Source organism: Dipodomys spectabilis, unplaced genomic scaffold (genome assembly GCF_019054845.1).
Source record: "Dipodomys spectabilis isolate Male_0828 unplaced genomic scaffold, ASM1905484v1 ptg000365l, whole genome shotgun sequence".
In the NCBI taxonomy this organism is placed as follows: domain Eukaryota; kingdom Metazoa; phylum Chordata; class Mammalia; order Rodentia; family Heteromyidae; genus Dipodomys; species Dipodomys spectabilis.
In genome coordinates this window covers 12225857-12245047 of record NW_024871042.1, presented here as the reverse complement: position 1 = coordinate 12245047, position 19191 = coordinate 12225857, and positions in this window count along the sequence as shown.

Sequence of the window (19191 nt, the reverse complement as noted above, 5' to 3'; positions counted from 1 at the left end):
CTAATAATGAAGTGCAACTTTTTTTTTACTGTGAAAATACTGTACAGAGGGGTTACAATTACATGGGCAACATAATGAGTACATTTCTTATCAAGCATTGTAGCCTCCTCCTTTGTTTACCCTTCCTATCCCTTCCCATCCTCCCCCCATCCCCCCACCCAAATTGTAAAGTTCGTTTTCGACATAACGACTTGTACATCTCATTGCTGCAATGGGTCCACCTATATCCCTAGTTAAACAATTTTTTTCCCTTCCCCTCCACAAATTATACCGATATCAAATGCAGTGAAAGCAGGGGTTATACCGTGGGGGAGGGACATACAAAGCAACAAAGAAATCATCTTATAAATGTGTTAGAAACAATCACATGAAAGAAAGAAACATTTGAATACATATCTTAGGGTTCATTTCCCTACATCAACTTATCTGACCTTTTCTGCTTGACTCAGACATATACTAGTTATTGCAAATAAGGGAAACCATGGGACCTATGTTTCTTTGGGCCTGGCTTACTTCACTTCATATAATTTTTTCCAAGTCTTTCCATTTCCTAACAAATGGGCCAATGTCATTCTTTCTGATGGAGGCATAGAATTCCATTGTGTCTATATACCACATTTTCTTGATCCATTCATCTACTGAGGGACATCTGGCTTGGTTCCATATCTTAGCTATGGTAAGTAATGCTGCAATAAATATAGTTGTGCTGGTTGTGATCTTTTGGGTAAATGCCCAAAAGTGGGATTGCTGGGTCATAGGGGAGCTCTATGTGGAGTCTTTTGAGGAACCTCCATACTGCTTTCGAAAGTGGTTGAACAAGTTTACACTCCCACCAACAATGCAGTAAGGTTCCCTTCTGTCCACATACCCTCCAGCATCTGTTGTTTAATTAGAGTTCTTGATTATAGCCATTCTAACTGGGGTGAGGTGGTATCTCAATGTTGTTTTGATTTGGATTTCTTTTATGGCTAGGGAGGTTAAGCATTTCTTCATGTGTCTATTGGCCATCCTTTTTTCCTCTTCAGAGAAGTTTCTCTTTAAGTCATTAGCCCACTTATTTATTGGGCAGTGATTTGTTTTTGGGGGATTTAATTTTTTGAGTTCCAGGTATATTTTAGATATGAGACCCTTGTCAGTTGTATGGCTAGTGAAGATCTTCTCCCAATCTGTGGGCTTTCTACTGATCTTGCTAGCTATGTCCTTTGCCATGCAGAAGCTCTGCAATTTCATGCAATCCCATTTGTCCAACCTTTCTTTGATTTGTTGTGTTTCTGGATCTCTCTTAAGAAAATTTCGGCCTGTGCCAAGGAGACCTAGGGTTTCTCCTATGCCATCCTGTAATGTTTTCAGAGTGTCTGCTTTGGGACTTCGAGGTCTTTGATCCATTTGGAGTTGATTCTGATGCAAGGTGATATATAAGGATCTAGCTTTAGTTTTCTACAAGTAGTTAACCAATTTTGCCAGAGTGATGCAACTGTAAAAAAAAAAACAATGAATGTCTTTCATGGGCTGAAAGCTCTTTCTGGTGATCTACAGATCCTTCTGGTGATTTTATAGATCTGCAGGAGGTGATTTTCTGCACTTTTTCAGCCCATCTCACTGTCTTTTGTGTGTTTAGTGTAGAGCCAGTTTATTCTGGTTGGTGAAAGCTAATCATGTCTCTATTCCCAACTTCTTGTTTGATGATATCACATCAACAACTTATAATTAACCAGAGTGGAAGTATTTATCCCCCAAAGTCAGCAAACACTACAAATCAGACTGGCCCTCATTCTGCCTTACCACCCTTGTTCTAGGGGAGTGTTGCTTGGAGGATTAAATGATATGGAGGCTATACAGATGGCTTGTTAAGGAAGGGGCCTGAGGTTTTTTGTTTCTGAAGGCTGAATCCATGGTGCTTTCAAAATCTCCACACTTTTCCAGATTGCCTTTCTAACATTTTTCTTATTTCTCAGATACTTTTTCTCTCTTTAATTCTGTAATTACCTTTATTCTCCTTACTAACTTCTAGTTACCCTCTAGTCAGGAATTTGAGGGCTCATAGAAGCAATGAGTGGCCATCATACCCACGTTTTTCCAAGTCTTAGACTCTGGTATTTTCTTTAACATGTGTATATAAAAGTTGAGCTAAAGATTATATGGGAATCCATTAGAGCTGTTTTAAGATATGGAGAATGATTCTAATAAGATTTCTAGTAGACACGAGCACTCTTTTGAAAGGAGGAAGTGGGTGGGAAAATATGCAAACAATAGCAGCTGCAAAAAAATTACTAGACTATTTCATAAGCAAAAAAGGTCCCTCTTGATTGATCACTTCCATGTATGTGGAGTTTGCCTAGATGGATTTTCTTCTGGAAAATTGTTTGTAGGGGTATGTCTGGTTAGGAATCTCTTTCTCTGGCCTCTTTGCATCCCCCTCCACAGGCAGTGGCAGGGACAGTGGCAGGCCCCAGAGGCGGCATTACCTTTGTAATTTTCTGCAAACACTCAGCTCACAGACACGGAACTGCAGTTTACAGGAAACTATCCATCTTTCTCAAAACAGTTCAGAAAAGGAATCCATTTTCTTTAATATAAATCCTCTTTGTCTTGTGATGTATAAATCATCCCTTCGAAAGAAGCCCTTTGAGGTATCAATTCAAGGCATCCTCTCAAAACATCATCCCTCAGCACAGCCCTCCCATGCAAGCTAATCGTTTGCAGTTGCTGAAAGGCAAAATGCATCCTACTTTGTTGCTGAATTTTCCATCTAACAACGCCCTCCCCCACCCCCCACACCTTGTGTTATCATAGCAATTAGGACAGTATGCCAGGGTTAGAATGACCTGAGTCAGGTGTAGTTATTTGGATATAAAGAAAAGCAGAGAGGAAAATCTGTTTGACCCAGTGGTCTCAAATGACGGACTTTCTGAATAATGAGTATATTTGTAAAGGATCTCTTTTGAGGGGAAGGGAGTTATGGCCCATGTCCTTGTCATCCTATGGCCGGGTCATTTATTCATCCCTATGTACCTCTGGAGCTGAAAGATAATGTTTGGGCCGCTCCTGTGTGTGTAGTCAGGCTTTGGATGGTAGCAAGTGGTCATGCTATCTTCTAGATTCCACGGCTCTAAGTTACTAATTTGCTTTGCAGCTCCAGCCGCTGTGTGCCATGGCTAATGGTTGAAAGAAAGTAGCAACCTGCTCCTGAGAACTGCTGGAGATGGAAGCGCTACCTCACTGATGATGCCTGGCAAATGCCTGGCAATCATACCTCCTCCCTCATGCCAGAATGGCAGAGAGCGCTGAGTGAATGGTTGGGATTGGGTGGGAGTGGACTTACAGAATCCTGCTCTTTCGCCTTACAGATCCAAGGTGCAGGCTACCTGTGGGATTGAGTGGAGGCTTTTGAACCTCATTTAAAAGTTTCATATTGTTTGGTGTTCTCTCTCATCTTTATTTTACTCTTTTAGTCCTTTATAGATTTCTCCAGAGGATATACCCTCAATAAATCACTTGAACACAAATTCTAGTGTCACAGGCTGATTTTAGAAAATTCAACTGAGTCCAACTCAAGCTGACCCTTTAAAGACCTTGCAGGGACTTACTTATTCTAAGAGGAGTTATATCCTATTCTAAGGAGTTACACCATGGTCCCAGAGTTCATTGAAATGCATGCTTAAGGAGATTGCAACCACGTTGGTTTTAATGACTCAAATTCTGTGCATGAATACACTTGATTGAAAGTGTGTTCTAAAACTTTTGGTTGTCTGTGTGAGATGTTATGCAGGGTATTTCCAAAGAGTTATAACCTCCCGTGAGCATTCCACACTCTCTTGATTCACTAGATGACTTTCTCAGGCCTAAGAAGACGTCTTGATCTTAAGGACTTTGTGGTTTCAATGGGCAATGGGGAAGAAATGTCACACGATGAGGTAGTCTGTAGGACTGTCTAATGGAAGTATCACAGCAGGCACACCAGGCAGGATGGAGAGGCTTGAGAAATCATTTCAGGTTGCAAGGAACAAGTTTTGGTGTGTAGATCTGAATTGGGCTTAGGAAAATAAACTGAAGGCTTCAGAAAAGGAAAGAGCATTGGCTTAAGTCTGGAAAATACTTTGGCCTCTTCTTTATACATGTGAACATTTCTACCACACATAGGAATAAATGTAATTCAACATTTTTAGTATTGAATTATACTTATTCAATGATTTCAATATTCAAGGACCCTCATAAAGGGCACATGGTAAAACTGAAGCTGACTCAGTCAGGGGATATGACTTCTGGTACACATTTTCAGGGCTAGTACAAGATTCTCCATCTTTTTCGCTCTTGCTCTTGCTCTTGTTGAGATAGATAGATGTCTGTTTAAGGCAGACTTTCCAGAAAATGCTTTGCGAGCATATATGCTATATCCCTGGATAAATCACTTGCCCTGACTTTTCATTTTCACATTAACAAAGTGAAGGGTTGTAAGTCTCTGGTTCCTTGTTTGTTTGATTCCCCTCCCACCCCCCTCCCACCCCCACAATGTGAACTCAGGGCCTGGGCCTTGTCCCTGAGCTTTGTTTGCTCAAGGCTAGTGCTCTACAACTTGAACCACAGCTCTACTTCTGGCTTTTTGGGTAATTTACTAGAGATAAGAGACTCATGGGCTTTCCTGCCTGGGCTGGCTTTAAGCCACAATCCTCAGATCTTAGCCTCCTAGGTAGCTAGGATTACAGGTGTGAGCCACCAGCTGTTCATTTTTTTTTTTTTTTTTTGGTCAGTTGTGGAGCTTGAACTCTGGGCCTGGGCACTATCCCTCAGCTCTTCAGCTCAAGGCTATTGCTCTACCACTTGAGCCACAGCACCACTTCTGTTTTTCTAGTGTTTTTTTGGAGATAACAGTCTCTTGGCTTTCTTGCCTGGGCTGGCTTTGAACTGTGATCCTCAGATCTCAGTTTCTTTCTTTTCTTTTCTGTTTTTTTTTTTTTTTTTTTTTTTACTTTTTTATTGTAAAAATGCTGTACAGAGAGTTTACAGATACATGAGCAAGGTAATGAGTACATTTCCTATTGAGCATTGTTGCCTCCTCCTTTGTTTTTCCCCTACCATCGCTTCCCCCAACCTCCACACCTTCACACCCCCACCCCGCACCCCCATTGAAGTTGTGAAATTCGTTTTCAACATAGTGTCTTGTACATCTCATTGTTACAATGGGTCAACCTGTATCCTTATTTAAGCATTTTGTTTTTTCCCTGAATTAGAGAAGTGTATGTTTGTTGCTTTGTATGTTCAGTTTCTTGAGTATCTAGCATTACAGGTGTGAGCCACCGATGTCCAGCTTTGGCTATTCATTTTTTCTTTTTTTGGTCAGTAGTGGGGCCTGAACTCTGGGCCTGTACGCTATCCCTCAGCTCTTCAGCTCAAGGCTAGCGCTCTACCACTTGAGCCATAGCACCACTTCTGGCTTTTTCTGCCTATGTGGTTCTGAGGAACCAAACCCAGGGCCTCATGCATGCAAAGCAAGCACTCTACCCCTGAGCCACCTTTCCAGCCCGAGGCTGTTCATTTTTAATGAAGGCCTTTATTTGGTTTTCCCATCATCCTGGCAAAATTCTTGTGTGTCAGGTATTTTGAAATAGCTGAAAAAGCTAGGGCTGAAGTTTATTTTGGCTTATGTTTTCAGAGGTCTCAGCACATGGTAGAAAGGATCCATGGCTTTGGTATTGTAATGAAGCAGAGAAATAAAGCAGAGAGGGCATAGTGGAGGGCCTGGTAGAGCAGAGCTTCTCTGGATGCCAGGAAGGAGAGACAAAGACCAACCAGGGACAAGCTTGTACACACAATTCATTCACTTCCCAACAATGGCAGCCACTGGGGATCAAGCCTTCAACACGTGAGGCTTTACAGGAAAAATACTTCCTGTCCATACCATAACAGCCCCCCTACCAAATTCAGTAAACCATTCACCTAGTCTTGGAAACACAATGAAATGGGGAAAACAGAAATATTTTCTTACTGAACATAAAGTTCCTTGTAGCATCAGTGGATCAAAAAGAAATCAGTCAGAAGTAGGGAAAATAAAGTTAGATGTCCTTACTTCTGTTGCAAAACTCTGAAAGAAATGTGTCCTCTCCAGAACCCAGGGCTGGAATGGTTCTTAGGAACTGTGAACAGTCCATATTAATAAAGGTATTTCCAGCCTGATGAATATTCCAGGAAAGGCAGGAGTTTTGCTTATCCTAATGTGTGCAAGTTGTGTGTTAGAGGTTGTATAAAGTTTCATTTCTTTGTTTTATTTTATTTATTGTACAGAGGAACATCTGTTGTTGAGATGCATTTCTTTGAGGCTATTGTGAATATATTTCTCCTAGCCTATTTTGCATCCTCACACTCCAAATGCAGCTGTAAATCCCCTTTTACTCAGTACTGTGCATTATCAGAAGCCATTTTTGTTGGTAGAAGTGCTGCTTCTGTGTTGAGCTCTGTTTGCTTACATGTTGAATTTGTCTTCTATTCTGCCCAGCAGGAAACTACCTTCTGCTTAAATAGCCCCCTTCGTTTCCTCATACCATAGTCATTTTAGTAAAATTTTCTCTTTCCAGACAATCTGATGGCATCCTTGTGCCGACGCTTTGTGGTAGGCCCTCATGTCCTCATAAAAACAGCACTCTCTTCTTGGATTAAAGAAAGGCACCTCAAGCTTTCTGGAATCATGTTATTTAATTATACAGGACAGCCTTCTGTTACTTAGTTTACATCCAGGTTTGTAGAATTCATGCTGCTGTTAATAGGGTGTTAAAATAGGATGCTTCAGTCAGACACACCTGTAATCTTAGCTACTCAGGAGGCTGAGATCTGAGGATTGCAGTTTAAAGTCAGCCCGGGTAGTAAAGATCATGAGACTCTTATCTCCAATTAACCACCAGAAATCTGGCAGTGGAGCTGTGGCTGTAGAGTGATAACTCTACCACTTGAGCAAAAGAAAAAGCTTAAGGACAGCTTCCGGGCCCTGCCCTGAGTTCAAGCCCTAGGACTGGCATCAAAAACAAAAACAAAAACTCTTCCTTGTTTCAGTAAAGGCTGCAAACCATCCAACAGTAAAACAAGGTGCTAGACCAACTTTGCAGGGCTGGGAAGGAAGCCTCTGGATTACGAATGGACCCTAGTGGAGTTTAGAAAAAGAGCAGAGAAGGAGAAAGAGAAGGAGAGAGAATGTATTAATTGTACAAAGAGGTTTCATTGTGATATTTCCATACTTGTGTGTGTGTGTGTGTGTGTGTGTGTATGTGCTGGCATGGACACTTAAGGCCCATGTTTGTCATTGGCTTTTTTTGCTCATGGCTTGTACTCTCCTTCTTGAGATAGACCTTCACTTCTGGCTTTTTGCTAGTAATTTGGATAAGAGTATCACAGACTTTTCTTCCTAGCCTTGATTGAACCTTGATCTTCAGATCTTGGCCTCTTACCTAGGATTATAGGTGTGAGCCTTTGGTACCCAGCCATACATGCATTTTTATTTTGCATCTTGAGAAAAGGTTTTGCTATGTAGGCTAGGCTGTTGTCACACTCACTGTTCTCCTACCTCAGCCTCCTCAGTGCTGGTAGAACAGACATGTGCTACAATGCTTAGGCAGAGAACAGTTTTTTAAACATTAGCACATATTAAATTGCAAAAGTAAGGAGTTTCATGATGACATTTTCATACATACATGTAGTGTAGTTTGGTTAGATTCATCTTTTCTCTTTCTTATCCACTCTGTTTCCTCCTGTCATGCCTTTCACCCCTCATTCCTCTCATAATCCTCCCTTTACACTTATGACTTCAGTTTCTAAAAGTTCATTTTTTATGTCTTTGGTTTATCTTTTCTAATTTTATTTACTACATTACTGTCAGAAATTATTTGTAAAGATAGGGATGTCTTGGTTTGCTTGATAAGATTTGATTGATAGTAAAACATACAATATGTTTGTATATAACTATACTTATGCTTAATTTTTATTAATGTTTCATGTGTATTTCAAGTAAATATCTAGCCTCTAATTGGCATAAATGGTTATAGATTCAAGATGTTTTATATATATATATATACGAACTTGATATCATAACTGTATATATATTAATATATAAAATATATGTATATTCCAATATATGCAAATGTATATGTTTAAATACACACATAATTGACAAAGATAATGCAACATGTTTATGATATCAAGTCTGTCAGTTACATTGTTTAAACATTATATATTTTTAAATTTTAGCAAGGGTTGATTTTACTAGAACAGGGTTAAAATAGGGAGAAATAGAAGCATTTCCTGTTCCCCATGGAGGAAATGGGAGTTAACGATTTCTAAACCTTATTCATTTTTGCTATTAAAAATGTTTTTGGTCATATTAAGATTTGAATTCGGGGCCCTGAATTGGGCTCTGGTTGGTGCTTCACCCCTTGAACCATGTGTCTAGCCTGACTTCTTTTTCTAGTTAGTTTGAAAATGGAGTCTAGCAGACTTTTCTGCCTGGGCTGGCCTTGAACGGCAATACTACAGATCTCAGCCTCCTGAGTAGCTAGGATTATAGACATGAGCTACTGGCACAGAGCAATCATTGCCATTTCTTAATGTTATTCTAGAATTTACTGAGAGGGGCATGTGGAAATGTTCCACATGATCCAACTCATGTAATTGATTTTATTTTTGTATTTTAAGGCTATAAGATAAAACTATTCAGTTTTCTCTGTGATTGTTCCTTTTGACATATACCACATTCCTATTTATCTACCATAATTAAGGTGCTTCTGTAATTTATCATCTGAACAGGCAGCTTTGGTAGTGAACAGGGACTCTAAACATAATTGACTTTAATTGGTCTGTTGCAGGTATAAACTTGGACAAACTAGGAAGTTTACTCACCATGTTTGTGATACTTGTGCTTATGATGCTTTTCATATCTATTTTATATTCCTTTAAGCATATCTTCATCAAAGCCGGTTGTTACTGGGAGAGCACTATAAGGTTGGGGCTGTGGAAGTATCTCCTGGATTAGTTTTGCTTCTGCTTTTGAAGATATATAATGAGGCCACTGGATTTTGGAGGGTTTTTTTTTTTTTTTTGGTCTAAGTTTAGAGTGTCTGTTTGGTGATTCTCACAAATGTGGACAGTGTAAACTTATCTCCTCAAACCAGACAAAGCACAAACTCCTCAGCTTTGATACCCAATGAGCATGTTTCCCTGGAGTCTGAACAGATTTCCTGTGAGCTAGAGTGCTTTCCTCTGTGGTCCTGCAGAGTCTTAGCCATAAAAGATCCCTGTTCCAAGTCTGTACTTTTCACAGGCATTGGCTATTGTCTCTTTTTCAACAGTTTAAAAACTCCTGACTCTATAGTTTTCAAGAATACAATAAATTAGCTAGGCACTGGTGGCTCACACCTGTAATTTTAGTTATTCATGAAGCTAAGACTTGGAGGACTGCAGTTTGAAACCAGTCCTGTCAAAGAAGTCAGTGAAACTGCATCCCCAATTAATCAGCAAAAAGAGCTGAACTAGAGGTGTGGATCAAGTGGCAGAGTACCAGTTGTAAGAAGTTGAATGGGAATGAGGGCTAGATCCCTGAGTTCATTGTTTGATACTGGCAAAGAAGAAAGAAGGAGGAGGAGCAGAAGAAGGAGAAGGAAGAGGAGGAGGGCAAGGAGAGGATGAGAAGGAAGATGAGGAGGAGGAGGAGAAAGAGTAGGAGACAATAAATTAGCTAGACATGATAACTTACACGTGCAATCTCAGCTACATGGTAGTCAGAGGCAGGAGGGTTACAGGTTTGAGACCAGCCTAGGCAAAGTTAATGGTTAGATCCTATCTTTGAAAAACCCAAAATATAAAAATGAAGAGTATTCTGTGTGTGTGTGTGTGTGTGTGTGTGTGTGTGTGTGTGTGTGTGTGTGTGTGTGTATGGTGTTATGGTAGAGTACTTGCTTAGCCTGTGCAAAGTCCTGCCTGGGTTCAATCCCCATTTCTGTCAAATGACCATAAACTGCGCCAATCTTGCTGTACATGAAGCAACAAACATACTTGTAAACTGCTAGATTTCACTATCCTACAATGTATATATGTTTTGAAAGTGCATTAGGTAGGCACAATAAATATGCATAATGCTTTCTGTCAAATCAACAAAGAAGCACCACACAGATACACATGCAACCCATAGGTTATTATTGGGTCTAATTCTTCATTCTCCTAGAAACAGAGTCAGAAGAGCACATAGAATTATCTCTTCTGTGGGTAAAAAGCTACTACAGAGACCCAGAACTGAGCTCAGCACAATAAGCCTTATGCTTTGGGCTTTACTTTTCAGAAAGCACAGATAGATATAGGACGGCCTTTGGAATTTCCTTCATTCCATTTTCCATCTAACTGTAGCTTTTGTTATCTAATTTCTTACTTTGCCAATAATGCAAATAATGCAGCCCCCTTTCCCACCAAGGGGCACTTCTAATCTGCTGGAGACCATGTTGGGAAAAGCAGATTGGCCAGATAAGCCAGGACCAGATCCTGAGGGGTGGTGGAAGCTGTCTACAAGAGACTGTTCATGTCCTCTTGAATTATTACAAATGACTTGGGTAATTTCCATTTCGAGAGTGTCATAAATCTCCTAAGTGTTGATTTCAATAATTTCATTTTTTAAATATATGTACCTATAAAACCAAGGTTTAATGTCTTATGTGTATAGCAACCATGAAACCCACAGCAAATTTATAAAGACTATATTCAAATATAACTGGAAGTCCCAACAGAAAATTAGAGAAAGATATTTCAACATGTCAGATCAAGTGGAAGCAGCATGGCCACTTTCAACCCAACAAGGATCCTGCCATAGATCAGAGATTATGTTCAGTTTGACTTCCTTGTACTGAGCGTCAGAGATGACACAACTGTCCACTTTTCTCCACTCAAACACTGTGAAGCCTTTATTTGAGCAGCAATGTGAAAAGCGTTCTGAGGCAGCCCTTACCCACCGTTTGTCTCTGGACCTCCACTTGTCAGCATGACTTGAATTCCAAGTAGTTACTAGTAACTGTCAAGGTGGGGACTAATATTTCAGGCTAGTCCTTAGTGTTAGGGTAGAAAATCCAGTCAAGTTAGATTACAGTGGTATTTAACCGTGATCTATATTCATGTTATGGCCTTTGAGTTAACTTGATATTTGTACCATAAAATATGTATCTTTTATCCTGTTACTGCATTAGCATGTGGCAAAGGATGTCAACTATGTATCTTCTTATAAGGGGCATGTTCACAGTGAGACATGAATTGTTGCGTGGTCCTGAGGAAATATGTATATATCTATATCTATATATATATATATACACATATATATAAACTATTATATATAAATATAAAAATATATAAACAATATAAACTACTTTCTGCAAGTTTATTTATTTATTTATTTTCATTGTGAAAATACCATACAGAGGGGTTACAATTACAATGGGCAAGGTAATGAGTGCATTTCTTATCAAACATTGTTGCCTCTTCTTTTGTTTCCCCTTACCATCATTTATTTTTCAGTCAATGCTTTCTTCTTTTTAAACTCATATTGTTGACAGCAGGATAGGTTTTTGACACCGCAAGGAAAGGATTCTGTTGAATGTTGGGTAATAATTGTAGACAAATGGCACATTAAAATTATCTTGAGGAGTAACAAGTTTTATAAGACATGTACTTATTACTTTACTTATGTAACTGTAACCCCTCTGTACATCACCTTGACAATAAAAAAATAACAAAGGTTATTTTGATCAGATAAAACAAATATTAATAAATTGAAGAGAGGGAAAATGTTCTTACAGAGATCTTTGACATCATGGCTGAATATATCTAAAGTCTTCCATGCTTTCCAGCTAGGAATCCACATGTCATTCCAGTGGAGAGTTCGGTTTTTGGGATACTTAGGTAACAAGAGTAGAACACCACTGTTGAGGGGTGGGGGAACCACACTGAAGAAAGACAAGAGCTGAGACGTCTAATGCCTCACAGTGACTACTGCTGAGCTTGGCAGGGCATACAGCAGGGGGCTCTGGGTACTGCCCTCAGCTGATGCAGCTACTGGGAGTATCCTCTCTTGATGGTTCCCCTCTGTCCTTCCCTGAACTTTGCCTTCAGCATCAGGAGACTGCTTTGCTCAAGTTCACGCTTTTTCCTGAGAGTCCAGCCCTTAGCCAAGGGCTGGGTACTATGGAGCTGTAAAGCTTAACTTTAGGCAATATAGAAGGGGCAAATATGCTTCAGAGCTTCTGTAGGGTTAGCTTAGAGCTCAGTGGCAGTTGCGTTATTCACCAGTTCTCCCTCTGTCCAATCTGTAGTCCTCACTCTCTACCTTGAGAGTTTCTTCTAGTAAAACTTTTGCATGCAATTCCTTTTCTCTGAATCTAATTCTAGAGAGCTCAGTCAGGGCAGATATTAGTAAGATCTCTGGATGGAATGGATCGAAGTATGCATGCTGTACCACAGCACTCAGCATAGCACTGGTGAGTGAGTGATGGGTTTGAAGAGGGGTCAAGGCTCGCTCGCACAGTTCTGGCTTTGGATGTGGGTTAGATGATGGGGTTGGGTGTGGGGGATGGTGAATTTAGCTAGTATAGTTGCTCTGATTTACAGTTTTTGACTACCCCAGTTCTTCTGTTTTCCTGCTGATGACGAAGCATGGCATTGAGCGAGGAGTCCAGATTTAGTGGGCTTCATTATGCACCAAATACATAAAATGACAATAATTAGATTGTGCAAGGGGAGGAAATGCTTGGTTTTCTGATTGTTCCAAATTTCATTTCCAGAGGTGTCAGGGGAGTGCTTTCATGGTGGAGACAGGAGCATTACCATTTTAACGAGCCCGGTCTTCCTGTAGTTTATGGCTTCCTCTCACCCACGGCAATCTGATGGGCAATTGCTTTCCCTCTTAAGGTGGCCTTTCTGGGATCCAAGATTAGGTCAGATGCTCCTCCCCACTGTCAGGCAGCCTCATAAAGCCTGTTATGGCTCCTTCCTTTAATTGGAATTCCAGGCCATTAAGTAGTGGCCTAATTTGCCTGCTATGGACTGTTTCTCATATTGACTTTGTCAAAGTGAGAAGCAAAGCAGATTTGGGTATGAATCTCCTCCTCTTCTGTGTTTTGTAAAGGTCAGCTTTGCGTTTCTAGAAAAGAGAAGAGTTGAATGTGCTTTGAAAGAAGGAGCTAGGAAGAGGAGATGCTTCAGGACAACAGAGCTGTGGTCATGTAGGACAGACAGTGCTTGTCAGCAAGCGGAAATCCTCTACTGCATTTTTGACTCTATGGTTTGAGTAAGGTCACTAATATGATGTCATAGAGATAGAGAGATGACTTAGGGAGTGGAATCGGGGTCGACTGGGGTCACTGAGGAGCAAGTCTTTGTAAGAACTTTAAGATTTCTCTGGTCATGACAAGCAGAAGAGTTCTGTAACAGTTGGGCCAGGGACTAAGTGAGCTCTCGGTGCAAGTTCTCTGTCTCTGATTCATGGTTCACTTGACCAGAACTGTCACCTTTGCTGTACTGAGAGATGTCTGTGAATTAACAGGTCTTAATCAGGAACTACACTTCCCAGGTTCTCAGGACTCATTCAGAAAGTGTCTTGGGTCAATGGAATAGGAGTTTCTGATCAGACTCTGGATAAGTGCTGAGCTTTTCAAACAAGAAAGGCTTACAGAGGAACCAGCTCATTGTAACCTCAGATTGTGGTCATTATTGATGTTCATTTCCAGCTACAAGTTTCTCCCTAGAGTGTGCAAGAGCTCTAGCTGGCATTTTGTCCCAGCCACTGTCCACAAACTGCCACTCTGTGTAAATCCCTTAGTCCTACTGGATCCTCGAACAAAGCTGAGCTGCCATCTGACACTTGGGCTTGTCACCTTTAATTCCAGGCTGCTGAGCTGCTTTCTCCAGGGAAATAAGAGGAGGATTTCTCTTTTGCCCTCACAGACTCTTGACATCTATTGTTTTTACTCATGGGCATCTTCCCCTTGGGGCACATAGCTGTACCTCTCTGCTTCTCTGTTTAACAGTATATAGTCATTGCTTGAGCTTTTGACTTGCTCATTTTTCAGTTTTAATTTTAGGGGGCACAAATTCCCATGGAAACAAAAGAACTTTTTAGAAGCTATTTCTGGGTTGGACAGCTGTTGCATGAAGGGATTTTGGAAATCAGAAGCTGTTTCCTAGTAGTGAAATTTCAGGTATTGTGAAAGGAGTTGTGAGGAGGTATGTGGGCACAGAACCCTGTTTTGAGGTGTCCTTGACCTTGTCCTTCATCTCCACATGTCTGGCCTGGACAACCAGGGTTTGCTGTGTTCGTCCCTTCAGTGACTGAGCAGCTAGGGAGCCAGAGTGACCTACTTTATCCAGGAGAAATAGCACTGCTGATAGGTAATGGGAACAAGACAGAGAATATCTATGGCCTAAGACATCCTATGGGGGCTGAAAGGGAAAAGAAGAAAAAAATGTATGGATATGAAAAAATTATAGCTCTATGTATTTTCTCTTTTCTTTGCTTTTTGCACTGTTTTTGGATGTTAGTTTTGGAAGTATTGGTCTTTGAATCAGGGCTTCATTCATGCCAGGCATGTGCTCTACCACTTGAGTCACATCCAGACCTATTTGTGTGTGTGTATGTGTGTGTGTGTGTGTGTGTGTGTGTGTGTGTGTGTGTGTGAGAGAGAGAGAGAGAGAGAGAGAGAGAGAGACAGAGACAGAGACAGAGACAGAGACAGAGAGACACAGAGAGACACAGATAGAGACAGAGAGAATGAGAGAGTGAGAGAGATCACCATCTTATTATAGTAACAGGTTCTGAATGAGAGTTAGGAGGACATGAAATAGGTAGCCTAGGGAGGAAGACACTGAAGAAGGAGGAATATGAGTTCAAGTCCAGCCCAGACGACATAGTGAGATCATGTTGCAAAAAAGAAATTACTTTCTGGTCTCATGATCTGTTGTAGAAACAAGAATTATAGCAACGTCCTGCATTTTCATGTTGTATTACTTATATATTTGTCAGTATTACTTTTTATTTTACAGTTAATTAATTTACTTTTTAATCCTTTTCTTTCCTTTACTGTTTTAAGTTAGCTTGTTGGTGGTTAGCTACAAAATATGTGTGTGTGTGCATGTATGTGTGTATACGTATGTGTGTGAATGCAGAGGTTTTTGTGTTCTCTTTTTTGTTTGGACATAATAATCTTTTTATATTCTCTTTAAGTACTTGTACAAAGGAGTTGCTAATTAACAAAGCAGTTTATGAATATAATGCATCTTGACCAATCTCCTCGCCCATCCCTCCCAACTCACCCCTTCCCTTACTTTTTAAAATAATTATTTTAGTATTTAAAAAATTGTCTTTTATTTATTTTTTAAATAAGTTTTTATTGTGAAAAATACTGTACAGAAGGGTTACAGTGACATGAGCAAGGTAATGAGGACATTTCTTATCCAGCATTGTTGCCTCCTCCTTTGTTTTTCCCCTACCATCCCTTCCCTTCCACCTCCACCTCCTCAACTTACCCTCCCCACCAAGCTGCCTAAATTGTAAAGCTCATTTTTCGACATAGCATCTTGTATATCATTGTTGCAATGGGTCAATCTATATCCCTGTTTAAATATTTTGTTTTTGCCCTTCCCCTCCCCAAATTATACCAACATCAAATACAGTGAAAACAGGGGTTATACTGTGGGGGAGGGACATACAAAGCAACAAAAAAATAACATGGTACCCTATAAATATGTTAGAAACAACAGCAAGGAAGAAAAAACCACTTATGTACCTATCTTGGGGTTCATTTCACTTAACATCATCGTATATAAGTTTTTCTGCTTGCCCCAGACATATACTAGTTATTGCAAATAAGGGAAACCATGGGAGAAGATCTTCACTAGCCATACAACGGACAAGGGTCTCATATCTAAAGTATACCTGGAACTCAAAAAATTAAATCCCCCAACAACAAATCCTCAAAGAAACAATTGCCCGATAAATAAGTGGGCTAAAGACTTAAAGAGAAACTTCTCTGAAGAGGAAATAAGAATGGCCAATAGACACATGAAGAAATGTTCAACCTTTCTAGCAATAAAACAAATGCAAACCAAAACAACATTGAGATGCCACCTCACCCCAGTTAGAATGGCTATAATCAAGAACTCTAACAACAACAGATGCTGGAGGGGATGTGGACAGAAGGGAACCTTACTGCATTGTTGGTGGGAGTGTAAACTTCTTCAACCACTTGGAAAGTAGTATGGAGGTTCCTCAAAAGACTCCACATAGAGCTTCCCTATGACCCAGCAATCTCACTTTTGGGCATTTACCCAAATGATCACAAACAAGCCATCCTAAGGCTACCAGCACAACTATGTTTATTGCAGCCTTATTTACCATAGCTAAGATATGGAACCAACCCAGATGTCCCTCAGTAGATGAATGGATCAAGAAAATGTGGTATATATACACAATGGAATTCTATGCCTCCATCAGAAAGAATGACATTGCCCCATTTGTTAGGAAATGAAAAAACTTGGAGAAAATTATATTAAGTGAAGTAAGGCAGGCCCAAAGGATTTTGTGTTTTTGCTTGGCTTTTGATCCTCTCAAGGCTGACCTTCTACTACTTTATAGCCACACCTCCACTTCTGACTTTTTTGCTGGGTAATTGGGAATAAGAGTCTCTAGGATTTATCTGCCTGGGTTGGCTTTCAACCTGGATCTTCACGTCTCCGTCTCCTGAGTAGCTAAACTTATAGGTGTTAGCCACTGCTACCTTGCTTAAGTACACAATTTAACCCTTAGATTATAGGGTACCAAGGTGAGAATAAGGCATAACCAGAATATGGAGGAAATGTTATTTAGGAAGCTACTACACCACTCCTCTGGTGGAATATAGGCTCTCCTCTTTCAAAGACAGGTGAAGGGAAGGCATGTTTATTCACATTCATCATCATTTGCTATTGGTACTTGGAAATGTATGTACAGGGAGGCAAGTTTGGATGCTGAGTGCCAAAGGAGTGGTATGCATGAACCAGACCCTAACAATTAGATACACTTATGCCAAATTGGAAGGCAGAAGTGATTCAGAGTCCATTTTCCTTCATCCGTTGCTTCCAGTAAACAAGGATGTAAAAATGTACATGCTTAGAAGCATCAGTTGCAGCTGGACTCAGTATGCCAGTGTCTGATCTCAGGGCAGGTGAGGCAGGGGTGGTAGGAATTCCAGCCACAGCTTCCAGAGCCTTAGGCCACTGGTCAGTCTTACATAATTGAACTCAGTGGTGTGGGTTGCATGTGTTTGTCTCCATGTTTGGTTAGGTGCCCAGAACTTAATATGCGAAATATAATTTAGTTTGAAATGCCTAGTGTGTTTTCTACTTCTTGTCTTGTTCTCCGGCTTTTAGGCATAGCTCAGCAGGTCCTTTTTATGGAAGAATGGAAAATCAGCATAATTAACTAATTTCCATCTTTGTGAACTGGATTCAAAAAGATTTTGCTTCTCTACTCACAATTTGCTTTATAAACCCCAGGATTATTAACTTTGTGTGTTCCTAGAAAAATGAATGTATTTATTTTAGAAGAGTACGATGCAAAGAGCTCAGTGCTGGGAATTAGGTAACTCAGAACTTTATATCATTCTAGCTGTGTGGCTTGCAGAAAGCTTGTCAACTTCCTTGAGCTTCAACTTTTTCCGTAAAAGATTGGAATCCTGCCTTCTTGACTCATCAAAGTGTTATTATAAGGAACCAGTATTAATAGCAAGAATTGTCACTTACTTATTTTATGCTTGCTGAGAAAGGTGTATGTTTCAGGTGCCAATCAAATATGAGGAAACACAGTAGAGAATAAATAGTAGTGTGCTAGTAAACAAGATTTCCAAACAGAGAAGCTTGCATTTGTAGCATTGGCCCATTTCCTCGGTGTAAATACTGCCATTGTGGCCAATGTCAAACTACTGACTTTACTGAATGCAGAATTAGGAAGAGATATAGGCAATGAGCTATGGTGGGCTGGCTGCATTATACAACTGATGCATATTCTTACATAGTTTGAAGATTACAGCAAAGGTGGGCAAAAGTAGCCACTAAATACATAGCCTGATTGCAGGCTGGAGTAAGTGCTGATCAAGAGAAATTGATACTGGATAAGTTAATTTAGGCAGCTGGTCAGGGGAGATACACCATTGCAGTTTAGACACAAAGGATGAAAAGGAGTTACCCGGGGAAAGAGAAGGAGGGAGAGGAAGTGCACTTCCAGTGGAGGAAATAGCATGTGTAAGGGCCTTGTGACCAGAAATAAAGGTAGTGACTTCAGCAGTACTGTGCATAGATGTGATTGGAGGGCAGAGTGGAAGTCCCGCCCTCGCATAATGCTGTGTTGGGACTTGGAAATCTTTTGAAAGTTTGAAGAAGTGACATGAATCCTCTGGTTATAGTGTGGAGGATGGAGGAAGGGGGGGCAAGAATGGAGGTAGAAATGCTTTTAGGAGGCTCTCACAGAAGCCCAAGAGAAGGGTGCAGCTTCAGTGGACAGAGAGGCCAATGGATCAATTCAAGATAAAATTGGGAGCCAGAATTATCATTTGTTGAACATACTGCTATTCAATTTTTGCTCTATAAATTTTTTATTTTTTGAATTAATATATAACAACATCAACTGGTGTGTGTGTGTGTGTGTGTGTGTGTGTGTGTGTGTACATACATTGGGGATTTTTTTTTCACTCAAGGTTGGCACTCTACTACTTGAATCATAGCTCCACTTTTGGCTTTTTGGTGGTTAATTGGAGATAAAAGTCTCACAGATTTAACTGCCTGGGATTATCTTTGAACTGTTACCCTCAGCCTCCATTCTCCCTTTCTCTCTATCTCTTTCTGTTTCTGTCTCTGTCTCTCTGTCTCTGTCTCTGTCTCTCTCTCTTTTGTGGGGGACTTTATTTTGGAGATTGAACTGAGGGCCTGGGTGCTGTCCCTGAGCTTTATTTTATTTTTTGCTCAAGGCTAATAATGCTCTACCATTTGTGCCACAGCTCTACTTCCAGCTTTTTGGTGGTTGATTATAGGTGAGCATCTCAAAGATTTTCCTGATGGGCAAGCTTTGAATCATGATCCTCAGATCTCAGCCTCTCTCCAGAAGGTAGGATTACAAGTGTGAGCCACTAGTACTCAGTAGCATCATCAATTTTT